Source organism: Rutidosis leptorrhynchoides, chromosome 3, assembly GCF_046630445.1.
Source record: "Rutidosis leptorrhynchoides isolate AG116_Rl617_1_P2 chromosome 3, CSIRO_AGI_Rlap_v1, whole genome shotgun sequence".
In the NCBI taxonomy this organism is placed as follows: domain Eukaryota; kingdom Viridiplantae; phylum Streptophyta; class Magnoliopsida; order Asterales; family Asteraceae; genus Rutidosis; species Rutidosis leptorrhynchoides.
In genome coordinates, this window is record NC_092335.1 from 351741542 (window position 1) to 351749266 (window position 7725).

Genomic DNA, 7725 nt, shown 5'->3' on the forward strand with positions numbered 1-7725 from the left:
CCAATATAAGTAGCGATATCAGCTTTCATGTTAGGCCACAAGTACAGTGCCTTAAGATCTTGATACATCTTGTCGGATCCAGGGTGAATAGAATACCCCGTCTTGTGTGCCTCGTCTAGCACTAGTTCCCTTAATCCATCTTCTAGAATAACAAACTTCTTATCAATTCCTCGAAGTTACTCAGTAGTAATGTTCCCTTCTTTTAATTCCTCTAGTTGTGCATCACATATCTGAGAAGTAAGGTTCGTTCGGACAGTCATGTTCAATGCTCTAACTCGAAGAGGTTTAGCCTTTTCCTTCCTACTCAAGGCATCTGCAACGGCATTAGCCATGCCAGGATGATAGCAAATCTCGCAATCGTAGTCGTTCAATAGCTCTATCTAACATCTCTGCCTCATATTAAGCTGTTTCTGGTCAAAAATATGGTGTAAGCTCTTGTGATGGGTGAAAACAGTGAACTTAGTACCATACAAGTAATGTCTCCACATTTTCAGTGCAAAGACCACAACACCAAGTTCTAAATCGTGAGTCGTGTAATTCTATTCATGAATCTTTAGTTATCGTGACCCATAGGCAATCACTTTCTTCCGTTGCATTAACATGCAACCAAAACCTTGTCGTGAAGCATCACAATAAACCACGAAGTCTTCATTTCCTTCGGGCAAAGACAAAATCGGGGCAGTAGTCAACTTCTCTTTTAACAATCTGAAATGCAGACTCATTGATATCGGCCAAAAAGTCACATTTTTATCCCCAATATTGAGCCCTAGAACAATAAAGATTTAAATTTGTCGGCAAAATTATCGCTTTTTCGGTTGATTTTGTAGATTAAGTAATTACGAAGGCGATGCAAAAACAATCAAGTAAAACGGAGCTAAAACGAAGATTCTAGATCGAAAACGATGAAAGACAAGAAATCAAGTTACGACCAGCAAATCAGCATGCCAAACGGCTTGCCAAACGGGCTGCCAAACGGCCTGCCAGTATGGCAAACGGTCAGAGCAAACGGGCACCATAAATGGGAAAACCTGGCAAACGGGCCATGCAAACGGCTTGCCAAACGGCCTGCCAGCTGTTTGCAGGCAAATTTCAAGTCTATTTAAAGGGCTTTCTCCATCCATTTCAACACACACTCAATTTGTAATTCATTTCATATTTTCAAGCTTTTAGTTAGTTTTTAGTAGTAGTTAGCTTAGCTTTTATTTTTCGGAGGATATCCCGGCGAGTCCCTGCGATCTCGGGCAGATTTCTTTGGCCTTTTCAGGTTTTTATTCGAAACGCTTGTCTTTTGTATTAAACATGCGTTCTTAATTTTTATGTTTAATAATGCATTCCGATATTACCATGATAGCTTAATTCATCTGTATGTTGCCATGATAGAAGTTTGGGTTAGCGTAATTATGTTAAATTAGTACGATTACTGTTCTAATACTGAACTAGGAAGTCTGATAGATTTGTATGCTAGCATCTTAAGGATTAACCAACCTAGGTTGTGATCAGGACTTGTTCACCTATATGAAATTAGCTACTTCATAGGATTAAGACCCCTGGTTATACTGTATCTGAAGATTCTAAGAACTCGGTATGGCCGGAGTACCCGAGAGGCATTTAATGCGCTTTTAGGACACGAAACTTAGGAATTGAGACATGAATGACCTAGTATGCCTATTGACTGTTCCGAAGAGACTTCTTAGGAGCTGTTAAGATCTAGTTAGTGCCTTCACTGTGTGACCCAAGCCTATTGAATGTTCTTTTCTGATTGTTGCCTTAGGTCTTAGTCATATCAACTGTTTAGGTACTCATTAGGTTTGTATCTGCTTTACTATCAGTATATCAACTGTGATGCTGTATAATGTTTGAATTAATATGATCTCATTAGTATGATGGAATGGTTATTAGTTTTCATTTAAGGTTTTGCCAACTTAAACCGACAGATTCCTTCCGTTTGTGATCAGTGTTCAATCAACACGGCACGTTGTTATTCAGTTAACTAAACTGATAACGAGGGTTAGGATTAGAGCTTAACTCACTAAATAACCTAGTACTTTACTGAGGATAACCTCCGAGGTATTGCTACCTTTCAATTATACGACCAAGTGACATGCTTCTCACTACTCAAAGAGAACTCCGAGAGTTCAGAGACAAGTAGTGTAACAACCCGGATTTTTCCGACTACTTGATTATACTATTTACATGATTTAATTATTCTGACTTGATAAGCAATGAATTTTAATAAGTCTTGAACCTCCGGAAAGAGTTTTACACAAGCTTTTGGTCACCCTTTTATTACGACGATTCACGAACGTCATAACTTGATTTAATTGTTTAATTGTTTAATTATTGTGTATATATATGGATTTATATATATTTAACTTGAAAATATGATAATTAAATATCTCATTATGTATATTAAGAAAGTATTATATATATATTTTCATACTACTAATTTAAAGAGTTTTTGAACAATATATATGTTACTATTTAAACGACGTAATTAACTTATGTTAAAATGTATTTACATATAATGTATTACGATTGTAAATACATCCTTACAAGTATTGAATACACTTTATAATATACCAATACATATAAAGGATAGCTATACTCATATTTCGGTTCAATTTCCTCAAAGAATTCTACTCGCATTCATACTGTATTTTTACCCGTATTATACACAGCTTCTAGAAGTATTTACTATTGGTATATACCAATAGAAATATGCAATTATTTGTGTAATATGTCATCCATGACCTAATCAATTTAATATGTCATGCATGACTTAATACAATTTAACTTATCTTAGATATTTTCACTAAAAGCCAAAATTATAAGCTTATAAATAAGGACCATTTTAACTCATTTTTACTCCACATTTTCATAAACTAAAAACACACATTTGAATGCTCTCATATCATACTTTAATCTCAGCAACTTTCCTCTTCATAATCAAGATAAAATACTTCTCAAAATCCTTGTTCAATTCCTTGTATAGTTGCTATCTTATTATACTTATAAAACTTGTAAAAACTAGAACTTGTTTTGGTGAACACCAAGCTTGTTTGAAAAACTAATCTAATCTTTCTAACTTAACTCTAATAACACTTATTTATATGTATTATGATGTTATATTAAGTTAATATAAGAACTTATAACTTGTACATATGAAGAACACCTTGAAACTTAACATATATCCTTTAATCTCCATTCGGTAAAAAGCGGGCTGTTTTGGGTTGGGAATTAAAAACCTATCTTAGACTTTGAGTTCGAGGCTAAGACTTTGGAAATATGTTAATATATGTAAATAAGACTTCCAGTATTTTTTTCATGATTTTAGACAAAGTAGAAGTATTTTTTTTATCAAAAATCATATATTGGGTGGATGCCGGGATTTTTCTAAATCTGTCCACCGACACAAAAAGAGGGTAAACCTCTAAAATTACTACTTGGAATGAAATTTTCGAATTGGTTTTGTAAAATTTACTTCTTAATGAATCCATAGCAATTTGATTAACTTTAAACGGAGTTGTAATGAATATTTGGGGAGCAAAATAAAATCTGCTAAAATTAACGTTGTATGGACGAAATTTATATTATAAAAACTATATTAACCATATCCTTGTTAACTTTTCCTATATCCTATATATATTTGGACATGTTATCAGTAGTATAACAAAATATTATAATCTTGGTTAATTCTGTGATTGTATATATGTATAATAATATTCTTGGTACGTCCTAACACAATAAGTATACAATACGTTTTGATAAATCCTAAGACAATACATACACAATACGTCTTAGTTAATTCTAATACAATACGTATACAATACGTCTCTGGGTTAATGCAAAGACAATACGTATACAATACGTCGTGTGGTAATTCTAAGATTATATATATATATATACACCGATTATTGGACTGTTGGACTTTTCGGACTATTTTGGACTACTAACAATGGACTGCTAACATAAAATGTTAAAAATTATTATATAAGTATTCTATGAACTTGCTTTATTTTATTCATATGTCGTATTATTATCTTAATCGTTATTATTATTATAGGTTCGTGAATCCAAGGACGACGGTCATATTTTTAATAAGTTGAAAACTTATTATTAATATACTTTTACTACTGTGAGTATATAGTCCCATTTTTAAACTCTAAAATATTTTGGGATGAGAATACATGCATTTTATGTTTTACGCTATGGACACAAGTACTTAAAATATATTCTATGTTGAGTTGTACCACCTTGCATATCTTCCCTAATAGCTTGGTAACTAATATTTACATGTTGTAAGAACATGTAAGCGCGAATCCTATTGATAGATCTATCGGGTTTGACAACCCCAACTGGGCTAGTCGCTCTAGTATCATAAACGGTTGCATAGTACTTCGTTTTTACTATACTTAGTACAGTGTAGGGAGATTTCATAATAAAGAGAATATGCCACATTAATGGTTAAGTATGGTTACCGAAGCGCTCAACAACTTATAGAACACTTTTATACACTTGCGATGAAATGTCCCGTTCATATCGATCATAAATGTTCTATATTAATTGATTTCGTTGCTAGGTTTTGACCTCTATATGAGATATTTTTCAAAGACTGCATTCGTTTTTAAAACAAACCATAACCTTTATTTTATTGACAAGGTTAAAAAGACACCACCTAGATTATCTAGAAATGATAATCTAAAAATATCACACTTACACACTACCAATACATATTGGTTTACAATATTAATATGTTACAACAAAATAAATCTCGAATGCAGTTTTAAACAATATTATACAAGCATGTTGACACCAAATTTTGTCCACATATTAGCATGCAACAGCGGAAGCTCTTAATAATCACCTGAGAATAAACATGCTTTAAACGTCAACAAAAATGTTGGTGAGTTATAGGTTTAACCTATATATTTATCAAATTGTAATAATAGACCACAAGATTTCATATTTCAATATACATCCCATACATAGAGATAAAAATCATTCATATGGTGAACACCTGGTAACCGACATTAACAAGATGCATATAAGAATATCCCCTATCATTCCGGGAAATCCATCGGACATGATAAAACAGCATCGAAGTACTAAAGCATCCGCAACCATGGATGGGGTTCGTTAGGCCCAATAGATCTATCTTTAAGATTTGCGCCAATTAGTAGATCGGTTTATTAATTCTTAGGTTACCAAGAAAAAAGGGGCATATTCAGCTTCGATCATTCACCCATATAATGTAGTTTCATTTACTTGTGTCTATTTCGTAAAACATTTATAAAACTGCATGTATTCTCATCCCAAAATATTAGATTTTAAAAGTGGGACTATAACTCACTTTCACATATTTTTACTTCGTCGGGAAGTAAGACTTGGCCACTGGTCGATTCACGAACCTATAACAAATATGTACATATATATCAAAGTATGTTCAAAATATATTTACAACATTTTTAATACGTTTATGTTTTAAGTTTATTAAGTCAGCTGTCCTCGTTGTAACCTACAACTAGTTGTCCACAATTAGATGTACAGAAATAAATCGATATATATTATATTGAATCAATCCACGACCCAGTGTATACACGTCTCAGGCTAGATCACAACTCAAAGTATATATATTTTTGGAATCAACCTCAACCCTGTATAGCTAACTCAAACATTACTGCATATAGAGTGTCTATGGTTGTTCCAAATAATATATATACATGGGTCGATATGATATGTCAAAACATTTGCATACGTGTCTATGGTATCCCAAGATTACATAATATATTAGAATACATGTATAATACAATATAAGTTAGCTAGGATATGATTTGTATAGAATTGTTACAATATTTCCCGTAGCTAAAACAATCAAAAAAATATTCAATCTTGTTTTACCCATAACTTCTTCGTTTTAAATCCGTTTTGAGTGAATCAAATTGCTATGGTTTCATATTGAACTCTATTTTATGAATCTAAACAGAAAAAGTATAGGTTTATAGTTGGAAATATAAGTTACAAGTCATTTTTGTAAGAGGTAGTCATTTCAGTCGAAAGAACGACGTCTTGATGACCATTTTGAAAAACATACTTCCACTTTGAGTTTAACCATGATTTTTGGATATAGTTTCATGTTCATAAGAAAAATCATTTTACCAGAAGAACAACTTTTAAATCAAAGTTTATCATAGTTTTTAATTATCAAACCCAAAACAGCCCGCGGTGTTACTACGACGGCGTATATCCGGTTTTACGGTGTTTTTTCGTGTTTTCATGTTTTAAATCATTAAATTAGCATATCATATAGATATAGAACATGTGTTTAGTTGATTTTAAAAGTCAAGTTAGAAGAATTAACTTTTGTTTGCGAACAAGTTTAGAATTAACTAAACTATGTTCTAGTGATTACAAGTTTAAACCTTCGAATAAGGTAGTTTTATATATATGAATCGAATGATGTTATGAACATCATTACTACCTTAAGTTTAGTAGGTAAACCTACTGGAAATGATGAAAAAATAACTTGAGCTTCAAAGGATCTTTGGATGGCTTGAAAGTTCTTGAAGCAGAATCATGACACGAAAACAAGTTCAAGTAAGATTTCCACTCGAAATAAGATTGTTATAGTTATAGAAATTGAATCAAAGTTTGAATATGAGTATTACCTTGTATTAGAAAGATATCTTACTGTAAATAAGAAAGATTTCTTGAGGTTGGATGATCACTTTACAAGATTGGAAGTAAGCTAGCAAACTTGGAAGTATTCTTGATTTTATGAAACTAGAACTTATAGAATTTATGAAGAACACTTAGATATTGAAGATAGAACTTGAGAGAGATCAATTAGATGAAGAAAATTGAAGTATTAAAGTGTTTGTAGGTTTTTTTAGTCGTTGGTATATGGATTAGATATAAAGGATGTGTAATTTTGTTTACATGTAAATAAGTCATGAATGATTACTAATGTTTTTGTAATTTTATGAGATATGTCATGCTAGTTGCCAAATGATGGTTCCCACATTATTAGGTGACTCACATGGGCTGCTAAGAGCTGATCATTGGAGTGTATATACCAATAGTACATACATCTAAAAGCTGTGTATTGTACGAGTACGAATACGAGTGCATACGAGTAGAATTGTTGATAAAACTGAACGAGGATGTAATTGTAAGCATTTTTGTTAAGTAGAAGTATTTTGATAAGTGTATTGAAGTCTTTCAAAAGTGTATGAATACATATTAAAACACTACATGTATATACATTTTAACTGAGTCGTTAAATCATCTTTAGTCGTTACATGTAAATGTTGTTTTGAAACCTTTAGGTTAACGATCTTGTTAAATGTTGTTAACCCGTTGTTTATTATATCCAAAGAGATGTTAAATTATTACATTATCATAATATTATGATATATTAATATATCTTAGTATGATATATATACAGTTAAATGTTGTTACAACGATAATCGTTACATATATGTCTCGTTTCGAAATCATTAAGTTAGTAGTCTTGTTTTTACATATGTAGTTCATTGTTAATACACTTAATGACATGTTTAATTATCATTTATCATGATTAAACATAGTGTATCAATATCTTAATATGATTCATATGTATTTAGTAAGACGTTGTTATAAAGATAATCGTTATATATATCGCTTCGAGTTTCTTAATTCAATAAACTCAATTTTATGTATATAACTCATTGTTAAAATACCTAATAA